Source organism: Suricata suricatta, chromosome 6 (assembly GCF_006229205.1).
Source record: "Suricata suricatta isolate VVHF042 chromosome 6, meerkat_22Aug2017_6uvM2_HiC, whole genome shotgun sequence".
Lineage (NCBI taxonomy): Eukaryota > Metazoa > Chordata > Mammalia > Carnivora > Herpestidae > Suricata > Suricata suricatta.
This window is the reverse complement of record NC_043705.1, coordinates 110,260,297-110,274,958: the sequence shown is the minus strand read 5'-3', so window position 1 is coordinate 110,274,958 and position 14,662 is coordinate 110,260,297. Positions and strand designations below refer to the sequence as shown.

Below are 14,662 nucleotides of genomic sequence, written 5' to 3'. Positions count from 1 at the left end.
GAACTCCCCCAAGGAAATTTATGTGCCCATCCCATTAAACTGGATTAAATTTTGATATATTTATAGCACTTAGTGTCAGTTTTTCCCTCTGAAGCCCAAAATAATATTAAGTTCTTAAGTTCCTCAGGGATAACTTATTGCAAGTTAGTAATGTGAACTTAAAATACTCTCTCATCTTGTTTGCCTCTAAAATAGCAGGATTGGGGTGGGGGAAAGCACATCTTTTATGAAAGTTATTTGGCATAGTTAAAATGGCAAATTTCTAGGCAAATTCATGTACCTCATTAGGCATGCAAAATTCTAGATTGTTGAATAGCATGATGAACTATGTCTCCCTTTTCAAAGATGCTACACAGAACACTAATTTATCCATAACTTAGGTGACCATGGCAACTAAGGTCATTTAGAACAGTACCTTTATTCAACATGATAGATCCTGCAGCACTTAGCACATGCCTTACTTACAGCAGGTACTGGGTAAATACTGGTTGCACTGATTAGTAGAAGCCCAACACTAAGAGAGCATATGATTATATTGATTAAAGTTGTATTTCCCAGATTAAAAGAAAAAAAACTAGTTCTTCAGGGTTTCCATTTATTTTATTCATTCATCCACTTGTTCCTTTATTAATATATTAATTTATTCAATCCACTGAATGAGTACCTACTATATGCAAAATGAAGTGTTGTACATCATGGAGGAAACAAAGACCAATCATACAGGAATCCTGTCCTTGGGAAGTCCACACAGCCTAATAACACATCTGTAGCATTTACGTACATACTTCAAATACAAGGCACATCTCAATACCACATGAAAGGTAGATACCTGTTCTGACCTTTATGGTAGCTGCTGGTGACCTGTGGCCATTGAGCACTTAAAATTTGGCTTATACAGTAAATGTAAAGTACAGACTGGATTTCAAGTACAATATGAAAAAAGTGAAAAATATTTCATTAAAATGTTACATATTGAGTACATGTTGAAATTATAATATTTGGCATAAATAAAATGTTTTAATAAAACATTAAAACTAAATAAATCATTTAATTATTTAATTAAGTAAAATTAAAATTACTCAAACTTGTTTTTTTTAACTTTTTAATGTGGCTGCCATAAAATGTAAATATATATATATATATATATATATATATGGCTCAAATTATATTTCTATTGAATGGTGCTAATATGGATAAGGGATTAAAGATGTTTGGAAATCTTAGCTATTAATTCCATCATTGAGGGGATGGGGGCAGAGGTCAAAGGAGACTTTGGAGGAGTCTAGCATTTGAGCTGAGCTACTTTCTCAAGCTTAAACCCATGTGAGAAATGCAGGCAGAAGTTTCAGGAGGAATTAACTTGAATTTGACATTATCCATGACCACTTCATCAAGTTGATCAAGAGCTAGCTTTGTCCTACTTGAGAGACTCCATATTTATTTTAACATATTTACTTCCTACCTTTCATTTATTTATATGCTTTCCCATTTTCAGAGCATTCTCAGTCACCTTTCACATTTGGTATCTATACTATCACCATAGATGCTATGGCATAGAATATTTCTCCCATCTTAAACTTTTTCTAATGTTTATTTACTTTTGAAAGAGATAGACACAGTGTGAGCAAAGGAGGAGCAGAGAGAGAGGGAGACACAGAATCCGAAGCAGGCTCCAGGTTCTGAGCTGTCAGCACAGAGCCTGACACAAGGCTTGAACCCACAAACCATGAGATCATGATTTGAGCCAAAGTCAGACATTTAACTGACTGAGCCATGCAAGCACCCCAGTATTTCTTCCATCATAAGGAGGAAAAAACAAAATTTAGGAGATTATTAGTAAATCACTCAGGTAACAAGGTCAATAAGTGGTGGAACTAAGATTAAAAGGCAACATTTCTGAGTACTCTTACTTAGGCTCTTTCTTGAAATCATTCTGCCTCCTGCTTATAGGATCCCTCTCTTTTGAAGCCATCTTGTAACCAATCCAATATCCCAGGAGCTCTCTAGGTGGACCCCACCTTGGACCCAGGCACCTACTGGGAGCACCTGAAATAGAGCCAGATCCTTCAGTGGCTCCAGGCAACCTTGAGGAAAATTCAAGCTGCAGGTCCAAGGCAACTATATCCAAGAAATAAAAGAAGAAAAAATGTTATCCTTGAGTGTTTACTACATACCAATGCTTAGCATTGTATTTCCCTTATCCTATTTACATTTTACAGCATCCTTTGGAAATAAATATTATTAAACTCTTCCAGGATCCGAGATTTCTCATACTTCATAATGCTGAAATTAACTGATCATCACTATTATCAAAGTCTCACCCTGTTTTCCTGGGCTCATGGAATCCTCCCACAGATAAACCTAAGAATCTCCTTGTTATTAATACCTATAAAATATGAACTATAGTTTCATAATCTAAAATGGTAACTACCTCATCCATTTGAATGCATAACAATAGCATCACCTTACACTTTTTAACGGCTAACTACAAGCTAAGCAATATACCAAGTATTTTCTATGATCCACATAACCACACCATGAGGAAGGTTCTATTATTTTTCCCATTTTATAGATTAGCAAACAGTTTTAAAAAGGTTAAGTGACTTGCCCAAAGTCAAGCAATGGTATATGGCAGAACTGAGACTCAAACACTTGACCACCTGTCTCCAAAGTCTCCAAAGCCCTACTTTTCTACCAGTGTATTATGCTGATTCCCATTATTCCTCAATGCCCTGACCAAAATGAGAGCCACTGAAAAAGACCATAGGATTTATAACAACTGGATAAACCTGAAGAACGACACTCCATGGTATAAAGAGGGTTGAACAACCGTTTTACTGTCATCCTCCCACAACATTTACCAGGCAAAGTGGGGCTGGATCACCTTTGCTCCTTACTGGAATGGTTTGTTGGTTTGGCCCTTATACTTGAAGACTTTGGAATAAGTCTCCCTAGCTTGCTTTAATGTTTTTTCTTAAGACTATTTGCAACCATATGCACAGGCCTCTGAGTGTATGTTCATTCATCTACATAGTATGCAAAGAAACCAAGTGACTAGCTACAGACCACACCACAGGTTAGTGACAAAGAAACAGTTAGATTAGGCCCCCAACTCAATGCCTGTTGCCCAGCCTATAGAACAATAGTGCTCCCACAAAGAACAGAAGTCATACCTAAGCTTCTGATCTACGATATGCTAGATAATCCTGACAATCTACTGTGGTTTCATGCCCCAACTGTTCTTATATTGCCATCAGCCTGATGATTGCATTAGGAATTAACTTTGTGAAAATGACATGTTCCAGACCTAGGATCAGTAATTCATACCACCCTCATAAGTCAGTTATGGCTTCATGGGCTAACAGGGGAGGTATTGGACTTAATATGAATCTACACACATTTCTTCTGACTCAGAAATAGAGGTAAAATATAGACTAGCACGCAGGGACATAGCAGAGCTTTTGAAACTCCCTCAGGGAGTCTTTGTTCCTAAATCAATGTTCACGTGCAAGTGCATGCTTGTTTATGTGTGTACAGAACACACTGGTTTGGGTTATAGAATAAGTCATTTGGAAATCACTCTTGGATAATCCCATGTAATTGCTAATGTGATATTAAAATACTGGTGATTTCATAGTGCTCTTTATTTAACTTTCTCATATCATTATGCTTAAAAAAAATGGCCTAGTGAAATTTATGGCCATATTTGGCTTCACATTCTGTATCTGTGATGCACGTAACACTGCAATTTACATTTACCAATTTTCCATGAAGCTAGACACTTACCAGTACTTTAACAGACCTGACTACTTTTTCAGAGAGTAAATAGATGATAGATACTGCTTAAGCTCTTCTTGTAATAGAACTATAATAATAATTGTTTTAATTATAAGATAGCTTATGTTTACTGAGTACTTATCAGGTACCAAGCACTGTGAGAGGCACTTCACATGCCCGTCAAACTAACCTTATGATTTAGATGTCATTAATAGTCACAATCACCAATAAGAAGATAAAGATCTTAAAAATAGCAGTCCAGGCTCATAAAGTCAAGCTTTCTAACCCCAGAAAACACATTTTAAATCACTATGGAAATTTTTCAAGAAGGTCAAGGGCATGTAATTTAGTCTCTTATAAACAGGTATTAGGAGAACTGAATTTGTGGGCTCAAAACGTTTTAAAATATAATTGAAAAATTCCTATTTGAGCATGATCTGTGCTCCATTTCGAAGATCCACAGTTACAAATGGGAGCACAACTGCAAGGCTCCAAGACAGGACACACTGGGAAGCATCACTGAGATCTCTCAGTTAAAGGCTCAGATCTTATCCCACACGCTAAAGAGGCCACTACTGCCCTATAAATCATATTTGAAAAAGTCTATCAGCTACACATGTCCCAGAACTATATTAAATACAGTTCGACTTGTTTGCACATAGCAGTAAAATATAACACACCAAAGCACATACATCAAAAGTTAGGGTCATCAAATTAAAACACACACTAAAAGTTTCTGAGTTTATGGTTCTAGCTTCAACTAGTTTACAAATGACTTATGAATTTCAGCCACTTGATGGAGGAAATAACAAACATCCTCCTAGACCTAGCTTTTGTTAGAACTATAGCAGTTTATCAGGAGGACCATATAAGGGCATCTATACTGGTGTTTAAACATACATATGTGAATTTACATAGACTGTATGTATAATCATAATAAGTCATGACTATGTTTTCTCACATCTATGACTATAAAATGCAACCACTCAACTGACAGCCAAATCTGCAGAACAGATGGTGACCCAGAGTAGACAGAATAGTGTTAATTTTGTTGTCCTCTTAACATGCAAGATTCTTCTCTAAAAATAAAGTTAAGTCTGATTCCATAGTTTGTAATCCTTATCAAGCTTCTCTTAGTACAAATAGCTCCAAACTAAATTACACAAAATTTTGAACATCCTTGTTTACCTCCAATAAATGTCCTCCCAGAAGTCCATTGATAATATGCATAGAGTAATGTTCTGTTTTCTTTTTTCCCAAATAGTTTCATATACATGTGTTCTACTGAGTTGCTTCTGTAATGTTAACTCTGGAAATTGTGGATGGATATTTGACCGGCTTATAAAATAAACAAATTAAATTTTCTGTGGGCTGCATCAAGAACTAGTGGGCTACTGTTCATTCCTAAGGGTAAGTTTCAATACAACATATTTAGATTGGACAAACTACTAGTCTCTAGGGTTCTACCAAAGCATTTCACTTGGACTCCAGGCAATAACAAAGAGGAGATAGCAAATACTCTTTTACCCTAATTTCCTGACTCCTCTGGAGCCAATCTGGAGAGGTCTAAATGAACAGGCTTGAATTCTCAAAGGATCTACACCATTGCCATGTTTCCAATCCCTTTTTGTACATTTTCATGTCATGTCTTGATCTCATGCATTAAAGAATTTAACCACTTCAAACCATTTCTCCATCCAGTTCCTACTAGATCTTTCATATTTTTTCTATAGCAGAAATCCTCAAAAAAACAACTACCAGCTGATTTCTTCAAGTGTTTTATGTTGAAAGACTTTCCCAGACATCACAGATTTATTTTACCAATCTTACTCCTTGCAGTAATCTTCCTATTGAATTCACAAAATAGACTGTCTAGGCATGTTACAAAATCATGCTGACAGTGCTAAAATCAAAATGCTTTGAACAAAACTGACCATCATATATCCTTGATTAATATCAGAGTTCAGGCAACAGCACCAATATAATTACATAGGACTTCATTCATTCATTCATTCATTCAACCAACAAATATTTCTTGAGGATTATGTCTCATGCATTATGCAATGCATGAGATGGAAACAAAAATAACACATTTTTCTCTTCTAAAGATACATAGAATAAAAAGTGATGCATAACTAAACAAATGCAGTGAAGTGTTACAGGTGTTATGGTTGATCTTCAGGATAAAATGAGATCCCAAAGGAAAGAATAATCAGCTCTACAGAAAGAGGAACAATATCATACAAATATAATTGAAAGTGAAAAACATACACATAGCCACGTCTTCTCTGAATTGGGAGCAGATTAAAAACTTGAAGTGACCCAGTCTAAGGAAAAACTATTATTCCAAAACTCCTGCTAATTCTTTGAATAAGGAAAGAAGGACATTAGAAGATAACCTGTTATCTATTCATACTCTTAATCCAATATATTATGCAAGGCAAGACACAGCATAGAATCCAAATATCAGAAAGGGGGAATTGAATGTTCCCTGCATGATGACATGAAATGCTGCAGGCAGACAACATTGACTTGAAAAAAAAAATCTTTCTCTGTTGTAGTAGGGAATTAGACAGTGTTATCTCTGAGAATTACAATTTGATCAAGAAAATGTGGGGGGAGGTGTGTCCAAAGCTACCAGTAGAAAACTAAGATTTAAGAAGAATTGTGGGAGTGGGGGAGGAAAACATATCTTTATCACACTAGCAGAGGCCCTGAAGTGTGTCTGAATTGGGACATGGGATTGCCACATATGGTGATGCAGGCTGTGTAACACAGAACTCCAGGACTTGCTTTTCATGATATGACATCTTTAAAGTGATGAAAGAAAACAACTGTCAACCTAGAATTCTACATCCAGTGAAAATATTTTTCAAAAATAAAGGCAAAATAAAGATTGTTGGGACAAACAAAAGCTGAGAGAATTTATCACCAACAGAGCTGCACTACAGGAAGTTCTTCAGGCAGAAGGAAAATGATACCAGATGGAAATTTGGATTTACACAAAGGAATAAAGAGCACTAAGAATACTAAATGTGTAAGTAAATATAAAGAAGTTTTTTTTATCTCTTTTTGAAATTAAATAACTGTGTAAAATAATAATAATAACATTGTATTGTAGGGCTTATATACAAAATACCATAAAGAATGGGAAGTGAAAACGAATATTGCTGTAAGAGTCTTATATTAAAATGAAGTAATATAATATTATCTGAAGATAAACTGTGATAAATTAAAGATGTGTACTATAAATCCTACTTCAACTGCCAAAGTATGAAACAAGGAATTATTACCACAGACCAGTAATAAAGAAAATGCAATCATACAAAATACTCAATTCATCCAAAAGAAAACCAGAAAAAAGGGGGAACAAAGGACATGTAGGACAAATAGAAAACAAATAGCAAGATGATAGATTTAAATAGAACTATACAACAATCACATTAAGTGTAAATGGCCTAAACATTGTCATTAATGGAGGCAGAGATCATCAGATTGGAAAATATAGCAAGGATATGCTGTTTCCAAAAAACTCACATTAAATAACAGGCTCAAATAGATTAAAAGTAAAAGGATGGAAAAACATATATTACAAAAACACTAAGCCTACAAAAACTTCTATGGTTATACTAATATCAGACAATAAATTTCAGAACAACAAATATTATTAAGGATAAAGAGGAACATTTAGTGATGATAGAGGAGTCAAAAGGACATAATAATTATGAATGTATAAGCACCTTAAAATAATATTTTTCTAAATTTATTTTTGAGAGAGAGAGACATTGCATGAGCAGGGGAGGGTCAGAGAGAGAGGGAGACACAGAATCCAAAGCAGGCTACAGGCTCTGAGCTAGCTGTCAGCGCAGAGCCTGACACGGGGCTCGAACCCATGAACTGTGAGATCATGACCTGAGCCAAAGCCGGACATCCAACTGACTAAACCACCCAGGTGCCCCCAAAATAATGCTAAAAATAAATGAAGCAAAAAGCAATAGAACTTAAAAGGAGAAATAGATAATCCATAATTATATAGTCAGAGACTTCAACATACTCTCAATAATTGATAGAAAAACTAAACAAGAAATCGGTAAGGATAAAAATGAGGGGAAGTAAAATATAAAATTCAAGACTCTGAGCTTGTCTTATAAAATAATTGGGGAAGACAGATTATTTGAATGGGATAGTAATATGTTTAGTTATAAGATAAGACAGCCCCTGGAGCTATAATACTATATGTGACATACCCATTTCCCAGTCTGAGTACACTTTAGGGCCTCTTTGCTAGTGAGTAACAAAGATGGTATGTCTTCTTCTCAAATCCCTTAGTTTCTCAGTGGTAACTTTGAATTGACACATATGTGTGCAAATACACATGGACACACACACTCACACAAGTTTTCTTGAACAAACAATAATACTAAGAGATAGTGCAGTCTCTAACCAAGGTAAGCATTAGGAGATAACAATTCAAAGCAGTGATTTCCCAAAGTCTGGGTTTTAGTTTAGCGGAACACCACAGAGGCTTCAGCAAAAAAGCCCAAGGTAGGCATTGGATCTCCAATCACTATTTGATGTAAGAGTAAAAGGTTTAAGCATCTTGCCCTGATTTGGGATAGTTCTGAAGAGCTACCCAAATTCCAGGACTTTTCTTGAAATCAAGTGTGACCTCAGTAATAACAGAATACTGCTTCCTGCACACTGTGTTGCCCTTTAGAGCACTCCCAGAAAAACTTCTTAGATGTAAATCTCCATCTTACCATCTGTTTCTTGGGAAATCAAACCTAAGATATCAGAAAATCACAGAGATACAAGAGAATATAGCCAAAATTAGAGAGATCGAACAACCAATGTTTAAGGAGTAGGCAAAAGAGAAAGGGACAGAAGATATATTGAAAGGGAAAAGAATATTAGATGTAAAGAAGAAAAAGTGACAAGGAAAACAGAATTATAAGAAGACTCTCATCTAACTGTTCATTAGGTAATTGGATAATAGGATCAGGAGAGGTTAAGACTGGATTTGGGAGTTTCAACAGAAAGATGTGATAAGGTACAATGTCAAATTAAGGTCAGGAAAAAAGAATATTAAAAATAATGCATTAACCTTTAGTCAATAATATACTTACTGAAGTGCTTAGGAGTGAAGTAAACTGAAATATGCAATTTACTTTGAATTAGATGGATTGATGGATAAAGAGAGGGATAGACAGACATAAAAAACAGTAAATTATTAATTGTAAAATTTAGGTTTTAAGCACAGGGGTATTCACTGTATAGCTGTTTCAACCTTTCTGAATGATGGACAATTTTGTAATAAAATGTTGGTGGAAAGAAGGATCCACTGACTTGATATTGGGTAAACTGATGACCTTTCCAGACAAGTTTTAGTGCAGTGGGGAGATATGTGTAAGAGACAGATTGCAGTAGGTTTAAGAATGAGCAGGATGCCAATAAGGGGGGGGGTGCGGAATGGAAACTATAATTGCAGGCATTTTTTCCAAGAAATTTGACTGTAAAGAAAAATGACATAAGTAGGATTATGAATAGAGGAGGATGCAGGATTAGGAGAGGTAACTATTATCTGCTTTCTTGTGTTGTTTTGTTTGGTTTTAGATGAGAAGCTTGCTTATTTATAGTTTGTGAGGAAGAAGTCAGTAAAGAGGCAAGTTAAATACTTTTGAATGTAATTTGCTCAGCCTTCTCTAATCCTTCATTCAGCGTCTTTCCAAAAATAATATCTTATCAGTAATGTTTATTATTATGAAAAGGAATAGATTTAAATAGCTTAAGAATAACAATTCTGGGTTAAACCCTACAAATCTATAGTTTTGGGCAAATATCCCTCAGTCAGAGTTGGCTATGAAATCAGAACCAATAATGCTCACTCTCTAAGTCATAGGAAAGTTAAAAGATATTTATTCCTAGACAGAACTTTATACAAATCTTTGGTTGTCTCAGTCTGGAGACTTGATTTCAAGCACCAGTTTTGCATTATTTAGTCATGTGATTTGGGGCAAGATTTTATCTAAGCCCCAGTTTTCTCAACTACTAAGTGGGAGCAGTCATCAGACCTCTTTCATAGGGTTTGATATGAAGATTAAATGACAGGAAGCATGTACAGCATTTAATCAGCTCTGGCACATATGAAGCTCTCAGTAAACAGCAACAATTACATAGAAATTTCTAAACTCAGTGTTCCCATTGTCTGATGTGAAACCAGAAAGAAACTTTGTGAAGATACATCTGAATGGCTTGATATAATACTTGGCGCTGGAAAATTAGATACCAAATTGAAAATTGCAGGTGCCCAGACACTATTCTTCTTCTCAGACATAATTAACTTGGGCTGGGTTGTGGCTTCTGCCAAGAAAAATGACTACAAGTTTCTCCCTGTCTGTTCATCCTGAAGGTGTCAACTAAAGCGTAGACTGCTCAGACTAGTTACCTGCCCAGACTAGTACCCGGAGGCTGAGATGGAACGCCCTGAAGGCAAAAGTATCCTTCTAACCTCCTTCAGCCTCACGACTCCGATGTGGATTTTTGTTTAAAAAAAAAAAATCGCACCCTCTGAACATCTTGCTCCTTCAGGAATGTTACAACTGACCAGACTCCTTCAAAGCAGCTTCTACTTCATAGGCAGCTTATATGAAGCCCCCAAATCAGATATGCTTTTACAGCCATGAAGTAGCAAGAGAAGACTTTTATTCCACAAGACTCTAATGAGATCAAAAGTAGCTCTTTGGGTGAGAATTGCAAATACAAGACTAGCATCTTCAGCATTATATTAATACTCCAGAAGTAATGAAAATCCACATGTAAAAACAAATACTCCCATTAAAAAAAAAGACTCTACCATGTTGCCTTCCTTCTATTAGCCCATCAATGCCTTCCCCCTACAACTTGGATTAGTCTTAGGGAAAACAGAATTAGATGTGTCCATTTAAATTTGATCCTAAATAGAGCAGCAGATTGATATACAGTATACTGCTAGACAGTATTAATTGTGCAGTATTTTTGTTGCAGCAGCAACAAGTGAGAAAAGGGAGAAGACTAAGCCAGACTAGAAGGGAAGTGAAATACAATCTACAGCCCTTAGTTTACAATAAAAAAAGGCCCACTAGCTTGAAAAATATTGAAGTTGTCCCCCAATTCCTGGGGAGATTTTACACATATTTCTTCTGACTTAGGTCAAGGTATTAGAAAGACTTTCTGAAGGAGTGGAACTGATTAACTCAAGCTTTTACCCAGACTGATTTAGGACAAAGGATAATGATACAAAAGAACAGGTTGTGATGTTGATTGAGTAAGGAGAGAAAGTGAGGCTTATGGTTTCATGGTACCAATAAGCTTAAGGCTTTTATTTTCAGCTAAATCCTTGAATTTCTAGTTTAGAAGTTCACCAGCTTGCCAGTCCCAGCCAAAGGGAATGTGATGGACTTATTCAAATACCCCTGCCCCAGTTCTGCAAAATCAGGCAGTCTTTTATCTTTTTTATTCCTTTGGTAACTTTTTATTTTCAAACTTACAAAAACTTGCAAGCAAAGTTGTGTGTGTGTATATATATTATATATGTGACATATATGACATATATATATGTATCTATATGTGTGTATATTATTTTTATAAATTATTTAAGAATAAGTTACATAGATGATAATCTTTTCCTCCTAAACACTTCCCTGTGTACTTCCTAAGAACAAAAGCATTCTCTGACAATAACCACAGCATAATAACTAAAATCTGGAAATTCATAATTTTATTTTCGATTCCACAGTTAATAATTCAGATTTGACATTTGTCCCAGTGGTTTTCTTTATAATTTTTTTGTCAGATCAGAATTCACTCCAAGATCATGCCTGGCATTTAGTTATCATGTCTCTTTAGTCTTATCAAAGATATCTTTAATTAGGCTATCATCAGTATTCTTTCTTTTCAGCTGAGAATCAGACATGTCACAGTGTAAAACGTTTTCCAAATGAGACCTGATTTTGCCAAGCCTCGATGTCTATCGCTAGAATTCGTGTTCAATGGCCAGAGATGCCTGGCAGCTCTCAAATCCAGAATTATTATCCTCTCTAGTCACTCACTGAATGAACCTCTCCTTCCTTCAAGTCATCCAACAACCATTTGTCTTAATCAGTCACGGTCTGTTATAGACACAAAAGTGCTGATCCATAAAAAACAATCTGCTCAAAAATCAGATTGTTTTCCTTTCAGACGCCATCAACACCCTTGCTATGTAAAACAACATGCATTCTTATTTGGCCAGAAAGGAAAGAAGAAGAGAACAAAGACATGATTAAAATTCCAACATTAAAATATTGGGAAATAAAATGTTCATTCCTGAATAAAATTAAAGTTACCCCCAGCTTCCCACAGCCCATGTATTCCTATCTCTCTAGGTGCATAAAAGAACTTAACAAAAAGTACAGCACTTGATTCTTCATAAAATATGTGGAATCACATTATTTTCCCCTTAAATAAAAATGTATATGTAAGGCTGTCTTTCCTGAGCCCTTCCTAGTGACTAATGAATTCATACCACAGCGTTCTAGAAAACAATTAACAAGGAATTATTAGGAGTAATAGTATGTTATATAATTCTATAGGAAAACTGTGCCTAGGGATTTTTTATAACCAGAAACTGAAAAAATTAAGACACAGAATTTAAAAACTGGCAGAGACCATAAGATCTCAAAGACCCCAATATCCCCATTTACAAATAATGACCATGACATTCAGAAAGGTTAGGTAACTTGCTCAAGGACACATAGCTAATTAATAGGAGAGCCAAGACAAAAACATAAATCTTCTGACAGATACATAGAACATTGCCACTGCGAGATGCTGTATAAAGGAAAGTATGGCCCATGAAAGCTATGTGGAAAACACATTTTTGAAAATTAAATCCTATCTAAAACATCCTAAATAAAGTGAAAAAAAATATTCTTTTATTCAGAGAAGCTAACTTATACAGTTAGCTCTGATCTTTTTTATAAAGTTTATATTTTCAGGTCATATATTCCTTCACTTTCTTCAAAAATGAAACCTTAAATTTTAGAGCAGTTTATACTAGGTTCCAAAAGTTTAGGTAAAATTTTAAAAGGAAACCCTGGTTGTCCTTCGATTACCACTGCATTAAACCACTGCTTTACTCCACGGAGGCAGAGCCTAGGGTTTCTCTAAAGGCTTTAGAGAGACAGAACAACTCTCAGAGCTAGGAAGTTAGGAGACAAAAATGCAAGGCAGAGCCGGGCATTTACCTAAACCTTCATTTTTGGAGAATATCCTCTGTGTCAAACCTGTTAGTCTCTGTATTCTGTAACTGAATATGGCTGCTGTGAGTTTTCCTTGATGTTATTGGGTCTCTCGTTGTGGTTGAAACTCTAGTACCAGGGCTGTCAATAGGGCTCTCACATTTATGGGGGAATAAAATGAGAGCTGGCAGTGTGTAGATAGGGATAGATACTGGAAAAGAATAAAATTCCATGAAGTCCACACACTTGGTTATGAAACTAAGCCAAAAAACTACAGTCTTTAACTCACCTATTTCCCCAACCTCCCATTACCTTCTTGGGTTCTGAAGCTAGGCAGACATGGGTTCAAGTCTGCCTCTTGATAACTGTGTAATCTTATCAGAAAATTATCCAACCTCGCTCAGGCTTAGTTTTTGTAGCAAAATGGATGTGAAAATATTTATCCTAGAGTTATGATGAGGAATAAATTCCCTCCTCTTAAAGACAGTTAACAAATGTAGCTTCACTGTACTCCAAGATAGACTTTTCCTAAGGTTTATCAGAGACCACGGAGAGGAGTAAAAGAGCTTATACAATATCACATAATGAGTCAAAAATGACAGATGGGATTGTCACTCTGCCACATGCAACATGTGACTCTTCCTTCGTACTGACAGTGAGACTTCCCATTTTCCATTCTAGAAAATTCCTCACCCTCTTTAATAATTGTGTTCTTAGATTTGTTTCTGGATAGAGTGACTATGTATTCACTCTCTGAAAAAGCTAATTCTCACCCCATCAGCCACAGCCTTTATAGAGTTAATGAGTTAATGAGTTAAATGAAGATACTGAGTAAGATTTATACCTGGGAGAAGGCTGAAGTTGTAGGGGAGTAGACAAGACATATCGTTAGTGTTCACTATGTAAAACATTTACTACCCCTGGGGTTAAAATATCCTGGAAGTAATATGCACACTATGCTTCCATAAGCATCTTATATTACCTACAGGGCCCACTGGCTATAAGCCAACTGGGAAAATTTCAAGTTACTACAGTGATTGGCAAATACTGGGAACTTGTTAGATGGCTGAATACCTGTGATTCATACTTGTCATCTCCGAATATGCAAAAGTCAATCTACAAATTAAGAGAAATTTGATGTAATATCTGATGCTAGCTGGTATCGGGTACTAACCAACAGTATAGAAATACATGCCTTATCAGGAAAGGCCTATGTGCTTGATAATTTTCTATGGAAATTTATCTTACCTTAGACATGTTCTTTCACTTATGTGTTCCCAGAAACAATGGGTTGAATAACTCCAGGAATTTTCCTCCTACAATCTAGGCTCAATAGGGAAAAAAGAAAAAAGAAAAAAAAAACCTTCTCAGAGAACAAACTTTCAATTAACCTTGCCCAGACAACACAGAGATATGTCAAATCAGATCCCAGCCAAGTTTACTGATCAGACCTTTGAGGACATTGAGTATTTCCTCTACAGGATGTGGTCTGGTGACTGGATTTTAGGTCAGAGTTCAGTATTATCCATGGTATGTCAACTAGTCAGTGACCTCAGGGAAATCTCTTCAGCATGCCAATCTTCAATTTCACTTTCATTTTTGTCATTTTTAACCTGTTGGGTCAGATT

The 14,662-nt window shown here is 35.8% G+C and overlaps 1 long non-coding RNA gene across 1 annotated transcript in view; it reads right to left on the bottom strand.

Moving 5' to 3' along the window:
* LOC115293612 overlaps positions 1-14,349 on the bottom strand; it is a 61,027-nt gene extending 46,678 nt beyond the window's left edge. Inside the window, exon 1 of the long non-coding RNA XR_003909523.1 lies at positions 14,283-14,349. This is a non-coding gene — a long non-coding RNA (uncharacterized LOC115293612). The remainder of the gene's footprint in view (positions 1-14,282) is intronic.
* Between the last annotated feature and the right edge of the window lie 313 nt (positions 14,350-14,662).